The sequence below is a fragment of the Pelodiscus sinensis genome, chromosome 12 (genome assembly GCF_052426305.1).
Source record: "Pelodiscus sinensis isolate ZL-2025 chromosome 12, ASM5242630v1, whole genome shotgun sequence".
Lineage (NCBI taxonomy): Eukaryota > Metazoa > Chordata > Testudines > Trionychidae > Pelodiscus > Pelodiscus sinensis.
In genome coordinates this window covers 20318081-20331794 of record NC_143063.1, presented here as the reverse complement: position 1 = coordinate 20331794, position 13714 = coordinate 20318081, and the positions used below count along the sequence as shown (strand labels likewise).

The 13714-nt window shown below is 41.6% G+C and overlaps 1 long non-coding RNA gene across 1 annotated transcript in view; it reads right to left on the bottom strand.

The window, feature by feature from the left end:
- Positions 1–1687: 1687 nt before the first annotated feature.
- Positions 1688–13714, bottom strand: part of LOC102447669 (uncharacterized) — a 139409-nt gene continuing 127382 nt past the window's right edge. The window contains exon 4 of the long non-coding RNA XR_012906729.2: positions 1688–2738. This is a non-coding gene — a long non-coding RNA (uncharacterized LOC102447669). The remainder of the gene's footprint in view (positions 2739–13714) is intronic.

Here is a 13714-nt window from a genome sequence, read left to right as displayed (position 1 = left end):
CAACACGGACATAGAATCCTGTGGAAGGCGTCATGGATGTTGCTCTCTGAGGCTGGCTCACTTGGGTGCATTTTCTGCTCAATTGCTGGATTACACATACTTATTATATATTTCAAATTTGCAATACACAAGAGACAAGAATTTTCCAGCTTGCACCTTCCATACCGAGCAATTTGAATGCATTTATAACACCGGGATGAATGTAAAGGTAAGAGGAAAAAATCCACACATAGGAAAGGGGAAAATCTCCCCAAGTTTCTTGGCTAGTCATTGCTGCAAATTTGCAGGTCTTCAAAATTCAGCAGCAGCTGAATCACTGTGGGGCAGTTGCAGACATTCCTGGAACTATGCTCTTTACATTTTTCTACAGGAGCTTTCATTGAGAGTAATCTAAAACCTCTAACCATGCCCTCAACCTCTGCAACTGATCACTATGACTGCCTAAGTCCAGTCCTCCTTCCCCAGAAATCAACGAAAAATATTTCTATTAGCATAGGATATAGCTCTGAATCACATTGTTAACCAACAGAAATGAAGCTACCTCGGGGTAGAACATGGCAGCTTTTTAAAAGATGGCAGCAAAACTAGGGAGAGTTTAAGGGTGGGTATTAAAGGGTCATGTTATTTCCAATTGAAATTACAGGGGAATTTAATTTGACAAAAGTAATTGCCTAAATTGGAACCATTTTATTCATGGGTGGATGGAGGGGGAGCGGGAATAAAGGGAATCAAGAAACTGTCATACCTCACTTATCTTCCTCCCACATACTCCTGTAACTTGCCTGCAGCCCCTTCAAGATGACTGAATATTAACAGCTAAAATGAATTCCTTTCTAAGGCCCAGTGGCCGTAGGAGTGGGTTGGGCTGAATCAGAGGAATCACTGACCAGTGAACTCAGGGCATTACTCCAACTTAGACCCCTATGCAGAAAAGCATGTAGGAACGTGGGTTAATGAATTGGGGCCCAACACACCTCTAAGTGGGGTCTCAAGCTGGCCCACAGATGCTCCTGAAGGGGGAAGCAGTGACAGAATGCTGCACATTAAGCACAATAAGTATTATACTTTATACACAAAGTATTAAGTATTATCCATTAAGTGTAATGTCTGCTTGTAGAAGTGAGAAATGGGAGCACTAACTTCCCTTCTGAGCTTCCATGGGCTCCACAGAGGGGCTCAGCGTCCACCTCTCTTGGAATTTCCAGTTAGTGCCTCAAGTGCATTGAACCAAAATGAAAACAGGGGGAAACCCCAAACCCTCTCTGCAAGGTTCGATCTCGGTGGTGAATAGATTGGTGCATATTTCCCAGCCCCATTCCTCACTTGCCAAGTCTGATGCTATTTTCATTAGGTCATGTTCCCATACGTGTCATTTTATACAAAGGTGCAGTATATCACCACTGGAGGTTGAGGTGCTTGTAGTGAACACAAATGAGCTTGTAATGGTCCATCTGCTTTGATTTTATTTAGTGATCCCTCAAGGGCTGGGAGCTCGAGTGAGAATAACAATGCTTCACCCCATCTGCTATTGTAGTATCAGCTCCAGTTGAATTATCACATGTTCTGAGTGGCTGGCATATGCTGTGACATAAAGCTACAAGAAAGTGTTGCTTTCCAGCTGTTGTGTTGACAAATACTTTTCAGCCAGTCATTAACTTCAGCTCAATAACCAGGAGGAAACTGCAGCTAAAGGTTGATTATTATTCTGTTTTATTTCTAAGCATTAACGATCACAAGTGCAATATATTTTGTGGCAAAAATGCCCCTGAAGGGCCACACTGTACATGAGAATTAATGTAGCAGCTTCCCTGTAATGCATATAGATGTTTGTGTCCTAGACCCAACACTGACAATGTAAATCTGCTTATGAAACAATGGCTAAGCAAGTTTAAGGAGCTGCACATGGAGGCTACATCTACACTGGCATGATTTTCTGGAAATGCTTTTAATGGAAAAGTTTTCCATTAAAAGCATTTTCGGAAACGTGTGTCTAGATTGGCAGGACGCTTTTCCGCAAAAGCACTTTTTGCGGAAAAGCGTCTGTGGCCAATCTAGACGCGCTTTTCCGCAAAAAAGCCCCAATCGTCATTTTCATAATCGGGGCTTTTTTGCAGAAAACAGTACTGTGCTGTTTACACTGGCCCTCTTGCGCAAATGATTTGCGCAAGAGGGCTTTTGCCCGAATAGGAACAGCACAGTATTTCCGCAAGAACACTGACAATCTTACATGAGATCATCAGTGTTCTTGTGGAAATTCAAGTGGCCAGTGTAGACAGCTGGCAAGTTTTTCTGCAAAAGCAGATGATTTTGCGGAAAAACTTGCCAGTCTAGACACAGTCGGAAAGTCTATTGTGTATGTAACGACTTACTGACTGAACAAAGCTATAGGCCTTTTCCAGGCTTAACTACAGGAGGAGACGCTTGGAAATGGACTTGCGATCGGAGGCCACATCACCTGGCTGACTAGATGACTGTAGCTGAAATGATGCACAGCTGAAGCACAAAAGGGCAGGCACAAAGATATTCTTCCACCAGAGCAAGTAGCTTCATGATCATAGGGGCCAACTGAGAAGCCTGGGGAGCATGATTACCACTTCACACCTTCCTCCACTCTTGGACTGGAAGACCACCGGTTGCTCTAATTTGTTCCTAGCTGCAATGACCCCAGTCAAGTCAGACAGCGATCTGCGGAGCATCACAGTCATGTGTCTCCTCTGCCAAGGGAAGTATCAAGTTTCCTGGAAAAGAGCAAAGTAGAGTTAAACGGGGTCCATAGAGTTAAAGAATAAGGACGCTGGATAAAGAACTACATGGAATGGTGTAGGGCATGCAGGGTAATGATAGAGACAAACAAGATTGGACAGATTTGTGTGTGTGCAGCTTAGTCACTGATCATTTGTTTTCATCGTTTGCATCAGAATCTCTGATCTTTATTTTTTTGCCCCAGTGCTCAATAATTTGATCTGCATTGCACAACCCCCCCCCCCCCCCCAATGCCTCTTGGAGGCTCTATGTATGTTTTTAAGCACAGCAGCTTGTAATGCAGTTCTCTGGCCAGGAAACTGGCGCTTTAATGTGTCCGTTTGTCAAACTGCCACATATATCTCTATTTGTGCTTCATGTCTGCCCTCCGGCTCTTTGACTTGTTCATTGCTCCACTGAAGGGCACTGTATTCGAGTGGGGTGTGTGCTAGTAGAAGGGAGGAACGCATTAGCACTGTCATAGGGAGAGTGGGAGGAGGCTTGGAGAGAAAGATGGCAGTCCTCCATCATGCAAGCTCCACTTCTGCATGGCTAATGGGCTTGTGAGTCCTGCGGCAGTGGCTTTTTGATACTGCATGGCTTGGAAACCCTCAAGTGGAAAGTTGAGCCTACTGTTCCAGACAGTGCTTTATGCCCTTATGTCCCTGTATGATGACTGCTCTGGTGCAGTGCAACCTATCAAAAGACTTACTTTGCAAGCAATGAATATGAATGCAATAGCTCCCATATTGACTGATACCCTATGGAGTGAATTGGAAGCTGCCAGAGCTGAATGCATGAGTCTCTACAGAGTGCATTAAAGAGAAGGCGGGAACAGACTCAGCTCCTCTGTATGTGGACGTGTAACACATTGGCTGTGTATAGACTGCAACCCTTTTTCATAAAAGGGATGCAAATTAGACATATCGCAATTGCAAATGAAGTGGGGATTTAAATCTCCCCTGCTTCATTATCATAAAAATGGCTGCCGCTTTTTTCCGGCTCAGAGCTTTGCTGGAAAAAAGCACCAGTCTAGACGCGGATCTTTCGGAAAATAAAGAGGGATAAGGGATCTTTCAGAAAAGGCTTTATTTTCTGAAAGATCCACGTCTAGACTGGCGCTTTTTTCCGGCAAAGCTCCGAGATGGAAAAAAGCGGCAGCCATTTTTATGCTAATGAAGCGGGGGAGATTTAAATCCTCGCTTCATTTGCAATTGCGATATGTCTAATTTGCATCCCTTTTACAAAAAAGGGATGCAGTCTAGACACAGCCACTGAGTAGCTGCTTACATTAACATTCTGCAGAATACTATAGCCTGGAGTGCAGCTTTGCTTCAGAAAGCAAGTGTGTTTGCTGCTTTATATAGGTGCTAGGTACAAAAAATTCATACTCAGAGGGCTTGACACAATCCTCATAACAACCCTCTTAGAACAGAAACGGGGGCAGTCTGGTGCCTATGCAATACAGGCCTCTAAATAGACCCATTCAAATGTTTTGTATCAGGTTAAAAATGGAGGCAGAAAGATTCAGTGGCTTGTCTCAGTCCGAGAGGGCATGTCTACACAGCAGGGCTAAACTCGAAATAAGCTATGCAACTTGAGCTAACTTAAGTCGAAAGAGCTTATTTTGACTTTTGGCACTGTCTACACAGTATTATTTCAAGACAGAGCACTCTTCCCCCAACTTCCCTTACTCCTCGTACAATGAGGGTTACAGGAGTGGGAGTAAGCAATTCTCCAGCTTGACATTGAGGCTACGTCTAGACTACAACCACTTCTTTTGAAAAAGCGAGCTGCTTTTTCGAAAGAGAGAACCCAGGCAATCTTTCAAAAAAGCCCTGTTTGCAGTCAGGAACAACTTTTTTCGAAAGAGCACTTTCAAAAAAAGGCATTCTTCCTCGTAAAATGAGGTTTACCGCAGTTGAAAAAACGCCAATTTAATTTCGAAAGAACATGGTGGCAGTCTAGATGCAGGGGAAGTTTTTTAAAAAAAAGGCCACTTTTTTCGAAAAAACCCTGTAGTCTAAACACATGCTATGTCAGAACAACTGCTTGTGTGTAGACGTGGACTATGTTATGTCCGAATAACGTCAGTCATTCTAAACTAATTCTGCTGTGTAGACATAGCCAGAGGGGGTCAGTGTCAGAATTCAGTAGTCCCCAATGCTGGGCTCAGACCTCTGGGATCACCTTTCATCTTCCCACAAGGATTCATCAGAAACAGTTGAGGCAGTTTTCAGGCTTTAAGGCACTTTAAATTCTGAGTGACATTATCTGTTAAACATTTGTTTGGCCTTATTTCTGAGACATACAAGTCTCACGTATAGCAGGGGTTGACTTGTACCTTGCATTTTTATGCTCAGCTCATTCTGTGGAGAAGTGCAGACATTTAGAGAGGAGGCTGCATTTGGTACTGTTTTCATGTGAGCAGAACATCTTCCAGTGACAGTACCACAACCAAACCTCAAGCTTTTGCAATATGAAAACTCTCTCTAGAGATCTCTAATGCCAACGAGATTCAATGCTACAAGCAACCAAGAGTTTTCCCGGAGCTCTATAACTGTATCCCAGAAGATATTAAATAGACGTAATGAATTCTTATAATTGCAGTGGTATAATTATAGTAAAGATTCAGGACAGATTCTGTGGAGAGATGGCTCTTGCTGAACTCCCATTAGCTATTGGATTCAGGCTTCAATTCTTAAATATTCCTTATGCTTGTATTTGTATTGGAAGACAATAGAGACACTTCATGTTGAAGCATTGCAATTCAAGAGGTTTATATTTCTTATTGTATCCAAAGACCTGTGGGTGCCAGCTGTCACTGGTACTGCCGTTGTATTATGATCCTCTGGCTAACGTATGAATTGCTGATTAGATTGCCTTTTGAATCAGTTGATTACCATGAATAATAGGGCAAAAAGGCTGTCAGCATTTTGACTTTAACTATAACTGTTACAATTAATTATGGGTTTAATTAGCATACATGTCTGGCTGCAGAGAATATAATAATTCATGGTTAACAGATGACCCTGCAGCTGTAACAAAGTGTGATACAGGTTCAGGGTACAGATACTTATTAATAAATTGCTTCTATTGTTTGAGGTCCTAATTTATACAAATTAGCAGGCACTACATAATCAACTTAAACTGTATAATTTATAATAATTGATTTGGTTTTGACTGACCACCAGTAGGCTTACCAAATGCCCCCAGAAGAAAAATAGCCCTATTAGGATAAGTTTAATCCTAAACATAGCTAATGAATCCTATTACTTTAAGGTCATATTTGAAGCTTTTGTTAATTGTCAGAACCATTTTAAATTGATTAGAGTTAAATTAAATCAATGTAATGTTTAGAAAAACAATATTTCTAATGGATGAGGCTGAGCTGACCTCAAATAAACATATTTATCAACCGATTTCAGTGAATGAGAAGGCTAACAGCTGGGCTCATAATTCACAATTGTCTATAATATGGGAAATGTCACTATCTAGGCAATTAATTATGCCAGGTAATAAATCTGTTCTTCACAGTTAGCCATTTGCGATTTGGGGTAACAATCCTCACAGCAAGTTTATGATGTAGATAGGCCCCTTTTCCCCAAACTATACAATAGCCAAGTTAACACAATTTTAGAATGAAGGTCCTGGGAGCTGCGTTGTATTTTCATAACTGGTGATCACCTGAAAAACATGACTAATTATGATTCCTTAGGCTTGTATTACCAATGATTTCTATACCTCAGTAATTCTGAAGGAATCAGACACTCTCCTGAAAGAAATAACATTTGCAGATCTTCAACACAACAGTATTTCCTAGTGCAAGCAAGGTCAGCAACTACTCTGTCTTTCACACCTTCTAGCTGACCCAAGAGGGCTGGAATTAGGACCAATATTCTTCAATATACTTATTAAATGACCTGGAAGATGAGGTGGATTATGAAATGTTAAAATTTTATGATGATGCAAAATGATTGTTTTGATAAAAACCAACCAGACCTGTAGGAAATTCAGGAAGGATTTTAACACTGGTTAATACTAACTAGGCAACAGGATGCTTTTTTTGATGACAGACACGATTTAATGCAGACTGGTCAGGTGTAAAGCATTAAACTACACATACACTCAGATCAGTTTAAAATGGTTTCAATAGGTCAGGAAAAGGTTACTGTGGACAGTTCAATAGAAACATCAGCTCTACATTCTGCTTTGGTCAAAGAGCAAGGTAAATTTGCATGAAGTAAAGGTTAATAATACAGAAAACATAATGACCATATAGAAATTAGCTATACATTCTCACCTTGAACCCCATGCCATGTTCAGTTAGGGTCACCTTACCTCAAACAGATCAGAATAGAAATAGAAGATGGCCAACAATCATGATTAGAAGAAGCTTGATGCTTCCATATGAAGGCAAATTAAAGGAAAAGGACTAAAGGGCTGATCCAAAGACCACTGCAATCAAAATACTCTGGAGTAGGCTTTGTAGACTCACACTTTCATCTAAAGCAAAATGCAGGACTACACCAGCTTCAGCTACACCAGACTAACACGGCTACATTTCTATTACTTTCATCTAAGATGCCCTTAAAATTAGACTCATCCACTTTAGATGTGCTCTGTTGTGAATTTGGAATTTGAGAGGATTTGCGTCAGAATATACACTAGAATCATTTCTGAAGTATGTAAATACTTCCCTAAATTAAAATAACTTCTATTTCTGAAGTATGACCTGTTTCAAAGTTATAAGTTTATAATAAAATCAGCAGGTGAATAAGGAGTATATGTAAAAATAGCACATACTGATATGGAAAAAGCAGAATACAGGAAAGTATCCAAGGTGCTCAGTCATGGTGGAGCATTCTTAGAAAGGGTCCTTTACTGTAGTACTAGCATCTTTACACAAGTCATGAAAGCCCATAGTTTAGGAACACAGGAACTGCCAGACTGGATCAGACCTATGGTTCATCTAGGACAGTAGCCAGTACCAGATGTTCCAAAGAAAGAAGAAAGAACCTCATAGTAACCAGATATGAATTAATGGACCTCTATGTGAAGTCTTATCCTGATCTCTAATAGTTTGAGATTGACAAAAGGCTTGAAGCATGAGATTAACAAGCTCCAGACCAGATGACTATGCAGCTGTGGCTGAACGTACGTAAGACAGAGAAGAGCATTTAGTGACAAATGACGGCTTGGATTGTAATGACAGCAATTTAATTTGTTCATCTCCATGGAAGTTATTTACCACTATTGTAAATATTTGAACTTATCAGTCTGAGGCACCCAAACACTAGGGTGGTGGATGGAATGAAAAAATTGTAGAAAGAAATTTGTGAACACATATAACTTAACGTTTTTAAACTGGGATGTTAGCAACAAGCTGCACAATTGCAGTACAGGGTGAAACTCTCGATTCTGTCACTCTCTGATCCAGCAACATCTAATAAACCTGCTACATTGAATGCTGAATATGCCCCCATTGACACTGGAACTCCTACTCACAAGGGGAAGGAGTTCTCCTGTTGACCTCCCGTTGTGGGGAAGGTTCCAAAACTCAGCTTAACGTTCCTCAACTCCAGGTACGTTTTTTATGTAGCTGGAATTGTGTACTTTACGCCGACATTGCACCATAGTGTAGACCTGGCCTAAGATACCAATGGTAGCCACTAGAGTCAATATCTAGAATATGAAAGAAGTTTGTAAGTATGCTGAAAATTGTCTCCCCTCAAAACTGGCAGGACTCCCACTCCCAAAACACATATGCACAAAAGTCCTGGCATTCTAATGTGTATCTTTAGTACAGGGTTGAGCAAAATATGGCCTGGGGCCTGGATGTGGCCTGCCAAACCACCAGATCTGGCCTACATACCAGTGGGAGCCTTGGGTAGGCTTCCTGTCTGCGCTCCCCTGCAGAGCTGCTGGCTGCAGGGGTGTGTGCATCTCAGAGCAATGCCACAAACTGGGAGAGAAGGGAAGAGGCTTCGTGTGCTGCCCCACCCCAGTACAATCTTGCAGCTCCCATTGTCTGAAAACCAACCAATGGCAGCTGCCTGTTTGCAGGGCAGGCAGCGTGAGAAGCCTCGTCTCCCTTTCTGTTTGCTGCACTCAGAGCAGCACATGGCTCCAGCAGCTGGCTGCTCTGAGCAGCGTGCAGAGCCAGGGCAGGCAGGATCCTGTCAGAGGACCTGCTGGGATGCTGGCTGGGAGCTGCCTTGGTAAGTGCCTCCCAGTCAGAGTCTGCTTTTGCATCCAACCTCTCCCTCCTCCCAATGCTCAGCTCCACTTCTGAACACTTAGCCCACATAACCCAAACCCTCTGCACTCCTCCTGCACCCCATCCCATGTAATCCAAACCCTCAACTCTCTGCCCACTCCTGTACCCATACGCTCTCCCAGATCCTGTATCAAAACCCCAGCCCTTAGTCACAACCCAAATCCCTGCACTCCTGCCTCAGGTTACAACCCCCTCCCAGACCCTGCAATCCCTGCTGCACCTCAGTCCCTTACGCCCAACAGTCCCTCTGCACCCAACTTCCATCCCAGACACCATACCTCCCCTATTAATATCATGGAAGAGTGTGGCCCTTGACCACTTACCAAATTCTTGGAGTGCCCCCCGCCCATTGGAAATGATTGCTCTCTCCAATCTAGGCTCAACTGTGAGCCAACACGGGCCAGGGTACAGTCTCTGTCAAAATCAGATAATTTGGGCTTTGACAAAGATTTCTTATTGAAATCAAAATGGAGTTTCATCATTTTGCTTTGAGATTTTTGGCTTTGTTCAAATACAAAACTCGCAGTACAGTTTAGAGGTTGGACACATACCAAAACCCAAAGAAAGTAGTCATGCAGATTGCTGCAAAACTGAGAGGTCTCACACAACTTGCCTCAGTGCCAGTCAGCAAAGTACAAGTGTCACGCAAAATGGCAGCAACACGGGAAAACGTTGAATAAGCAGGGACCGGGCCTGCTGCGTGGAACCAGAAAAAACCATGCATGCTGCAGTCATAGACATAGAATTGCTAACGTGAAAATAAATACATTAGTAACAAGTTAATGGGATTCTTGATACTGTCCATTAGGAAGAGTCACAGGAGTCTTGTGTGACATAACTCCCCCCCAGATTAGGCTCATACACCTTTGCTTAACTCTATGGCATTTCAGTTAACCTGGAGGATACTAGAGGGTGACAAATTTTAGGGTACAGCTATGCTACAACATTATTTCAAAATAACTAGTGTTATTCTGAAATAACTTAGTCCATGTCTACATGTTTCAAAATAGTGTCAATGTACTGTCAAGCTGGAGGACTTCTTACTCCAACTACTGGAACCCTCATTGTATGAGGAGTAAGGGAAGTCAGAGGAAGAGTGCTCTATTTCAAAATAAGTGCTGTGTAGATACTCCCTATTTCAAAATAAACTACGCAATTGGCATAGCTCAATTTGCATAGCTTATTTCCAGTTAAGCCCTGCAATGTAGACACACCCTAAGAAATGAATTTACAGGTACCTATATAGAATTTAAGTGCTAATCACTTAGATCCTTCAAGAATCCTCCAAGTACTCACAGGCCCACCTCAGTTATGATTTGTCCTATCATTGCATTCATTTGCTAACTGAAAGTTACTCCTCCATTTTTCATCCTTGTAATACTAGCTTAAATAATGGAGTAATATATTATTATACAAGAGTTCATACTAAGTGTTATAGATAACCTTGCATGTGCCTGTGTACATTCATCAAGAAAATACACAATATCAGTCTCGGGGCCAATTTTTCAAACAGTTCCCTCTAATTTTTTTCCATCCACATGCAGAATAATTTTTTTATGTGCACCAAGACATGTGCAGATGTGCACCACCAATAGAAACACAGCTATCAGCTGTGGAAGGCGGTGGATGCTTTGTTAATCATCTGGGTGGCATCTGAATCTGTCCTGGTCAGCTGCCCATGCTCTCAGCTAACAGGGAAAACCGGTTCCTAAAGCAAATTGGTGGGATGCACCATGCATGGCCCTTCCATTAACACATCCTGCTCATGGACATTGGAAGCTTGCATAAAGCTTCTGAGCAAAACTAGCCATAAACTGGCTTTTCCACTCTGTGAGAAATTCAGGAGAGTGGGGAATTCCAGAGCTAAGTGAAAAACAAGGTTTTGAAGTGTCTTGAGAGATGCAATTCCAAACATTTCATTTGGAAAAAGTAAAAAATTTCAATTCAACGCTCTAAGGAAATGTTGCCGAGGCTTTTTTGGGCAGCTGCTGAGCCTGGGATCCTGGAAGTCCTCGCCCTGGGGCTACCCAGGTGGGTGGGTGAGCTGGCAGGAAACCAGATGAAACTTGCGTGGAAGGTTTTGATTTTGATGAATCAGCGTTTTCCAATGGAAAACTTCCTACCAGCCTTACCACTGAGTATATTGTGTTGACTCCTGGAGCTAGGTACAGCAGGATGCCAAGGGAGGGCATGATCTTCTGAGTAGGAGGAAAATAAACACAGCAGTGACCTGCAGGAAATCTTAGGGCCAGTCAGGCTGGGTTAGAAAGCTTAGCTTAAGCTTGAATGTTTAGTCACCAAAAAGGAGATCTGACCTTATACCATCCATGAGGACTTTATTCAGAACAGGAGGAGAATGTCACCTGACTCTGTTTTGAGCAGGTGAGAGAGACCCCATCTTGCCCTTGCAGTGAACTGGCATTATAAAGAGAAAACACGGACATCTGATACACTTGCCATTTTGCTTGTGCAAATATGAGTTCTTGCATGCACACATTGGTGGGAAACATATATTGTAGGGTTAAGAAACACTTGGAATATTTGCCATAATATTGCCATGTTCCATGTTTGTATTATAGATATAAAATTACTGTTTCATTTCATGAATAAATCCCACCCCAGTTCCCCCATACTCCTGGTGAAGAAAATTGCTCTTCTAACCTCTCTTCAAAATGTAATAACTTTACTCACAACCAACCACTGTAGGCCCTGACTGGACTCTGAATTATTACTGTGAGATGAAACATTTCTTTAACAAAACTGAGTCCTTTAATATCCTCCATCTCTGTTATTAGATGGACAAATGAATTTTGCTTTGAACATAACATGCTGCATTGTCTGAAAATTGCTAGTATGAACTGAAGTTGGCAGGTATTTTCTTGCTCTCCTCGTCAGTGATTGCCATTTATTATATGTTGCACCTTTATCTGTCAAATGTTGCAGAGCGCGATATTGATTTGTGTCTGCTGCAAAGCAAAGGTCACTTTGATCAACATACTACAAAACCAGAAAAAGTAGGGTTCTGACATTTCATTACCTGGGAAAAAAAGGACTAAAATAAATAAGAATATGTTTGAGAACAGAGCACTTCAATATCACAGTGTGCAGTAACTGTAATTAACAAAAGAACTGCTCTATTGAGGTTAAAGAGAAAAAAAGAGCAGCAGGTTTTCTTACAGGGGCCATTCTTTACATGAGTGATGTTGTAGCATTACAGCTGTGATCTTACTGAAGGGTTACATTCATTACAAATCAAATACATTGGCTTCTCAGATGCAGGCTTTTAATGATCAATATAACTCTGGAAGCTCTTTAGCAAATCAAAGAAGATTTTATAAAATTTATTATTTTATTATGATTGGAAAATCTAGAGAACACAAATGAGATCAGGAACGTGCTAGGCACTGCAGAAACACATATCAAAACGCAATCCATGCTCACAAGAACTTTCAATGTAAATAAACAAAGGATAGCAAAAAGGAAGTATGATCATCACAATTTTATAGACAGGGAACAGAGGCCCAAAGATTAAGTGACTTGCTGAAGGTCATACAAGTTGTCTGCAACAGAGCCTGGAATTTAAGTCAGACATCTTGACTCCCAGTACAGTGCCTTAGTTAAAAACCATTCTCTCTCAATATTCACCCCACATTTTATACAAATAGCCCTTTTCCTAGATGAACTATTCATACTATTCCTTCTTGCCCAATCTCCCTTCCATTCATCTTTAAGATTCATGGCAGAGTGACACAGAAAAGCTTGTATCTCTCTAGTCAGTATCCTAGGCCAAACTACAGAACATTTTGTGCTATTCTTTGGAGATTGTCTAGGCAGAAAGCAAGAGGATCCATATGAAAGAATGAGAGATTGGCAATGTCTCTCCCATGCTTGTATGAGCTGAGAAGTGAGCTAGGAATCTTCTATTTTAATTTCTATATTTCAAGAAAATCTGTGTAATCGCTATGAAAAAGAACATTGCCCAAAGCAAATCAACCCTGGTCCTCATAGGGTTCAGTACTCACTGTTCTCATGAGGATAGCACATCACAGTATATATTATTTGCACAGAGAAAATATAAGAAACGAGTGAATAAAGATGAGAAGATCAAACCAATCAACCCACCAAACGAACCAGTGCACACATATACCAGCAGCACTCAAAGAGTTGGGGGGAAGGGATATGTTTGCTGCAAGAAATGTAAATTTAGCTTTGCACATCTAAAAGCAGAATGGATTTGCCCAAAGTTTACCTTTTGATTCACCATCAGACAGGGCATAAGTTCCTGCTGTAGTTCTCAATAAGCACTTCTGTATTCACACCCTTGGTATAACATATGTTTTGCAAGATATCATTTAAAAAAGCCCCAACTTCCTGGTCAATACCATTATGGCAAAATGTACACAGCAACACATATAAAGGTATGAATTCCCCCATAGGATGATGTTAGAACAAGTGCTCTATTTTTTCCACCCCTGAGCAGAATGAATTTTGTTACATTATGTCACACGTCACCTCTATATTGGTGCACATAACAAAATTCATGTATCGGTGTGACAAGGGCTTTGTACTGTGGGGGCAAAGTTTGGGGCAGTGGGTTGGGGGCAAGGCTGTACTGGCCATGGGGTGGGGCTGAGGATGAAAGGGCTTAGGGCTTGGACAGAGGGCTGAGGTGCAAGGATGTAAGGGTATGTA